At 38.9% G+C, this 885-nt stretch overlaps 1 non-coding gene across 1 annotated transcript; it reads right to left on the bottom strand.

Annotated features, from left to right (window-relative positions):
* Positions 1-338: 338 nt before the first annotated feature.
* Positions 339-411, bottom strand: TRNAK-UUU (transfer RNA lysine (anticodon UUU)). Its single transcript has one exon. It is a non-coding gene; the product is annotated as a tRNA-Lys (tRNA).
* Between the last annotated feature and the right edge of the window lie 474 nt (positions 412-885).

Below are 885 nucleotides of genomic sequence, written 5' to 3'. Positions count from 1 at the left end.
TTTTTATGGTAGGACAGTCGTTCACAGAGGAGTCCTTGCAGAAAAAGAAAACATTAAGTGACTTGCCTATGAACTTGGAAACTGGGGACAATTTCAAGTTGCACAAAAATTGTGAATGCCAGATTCCTGTTCTTTTGGAATCAGTTGTATACGGGATTCCATAACCATAATGCAGTGTCAGGAATAAGTGCCTTTGAAGGCTTGAGCATTAATTTGCCTGAACTGGTGATTGCCGTTTCAGACATGTATTTACAGTTTGCCTGTTATTTATCATGTGGCGTTGGTTCAGTTTTAGGCTTCATCAGAATAAGCTTTGAATGTGTAGAACAAAACCTTTACGCCCGAACAGGGACTCGAACCCTGGACCCTTAGGTTAAAAGCCTAATGCTCTACCGACTGAGCTATCCGGGCTCTGTAAACATTGGGCATTTTGCCAGGCTTAGTTCGTAGCTCGCCAAGTTGCTCTAGAAACTTATTTGTTTTCACCAAGTATGTTGAAATATCGTGATTTAAAGCTAAAAGCAGCAAGATAATATAAAATAGCAATAATTGTTGGAATAATAATGTACAATGATCTTGCCATTAGGGATAAGTACCATGCGTGAATTTTATAATGAAAGATTATAAATGAAATATTATCATACATACATCGATGGTTATTTAGTAATTCACGACACAGCGTGAAAGTGGTTTTATCTTATCTGTCTGATCATACGGTGTTGATCGGCTAAAGCGATCCATCTTTGAACTGACGCGGCTAGTCGATCATGAACAGCGCTCCTTACTTTGTGCCGTTGCTTAGATTGTACCCAATTGAAAGAGATTGTCATTGGTTAGTGAAACCAATTGCAGTAGATTGTTGTCATTGCCAGTAGTGTTTACACG

Source organism: Macrobrachium rosenbergii, chromosome 41, assembly GCF_040412425.1.
Source record: "Macrobrachium rosenbergii isolate ZJJX-2024 chromosome 41, ASM4041242v1, whole genome shotgun sequence".
In the NCBI taxonomy this organism is placed as follows: domain Eukaryota; kingdom Metazoa; phylum Arthropoda; class Malacostraca; order Decapoda; family Palaemonidae; genus Macrobrachium; species Macrobrachium rosenbergii.
The sequence above is the reverse complement of the archived record's forward strand: the minus strand, read 5'-3'. Positions and strand labels throughout refer to the sequence as shown.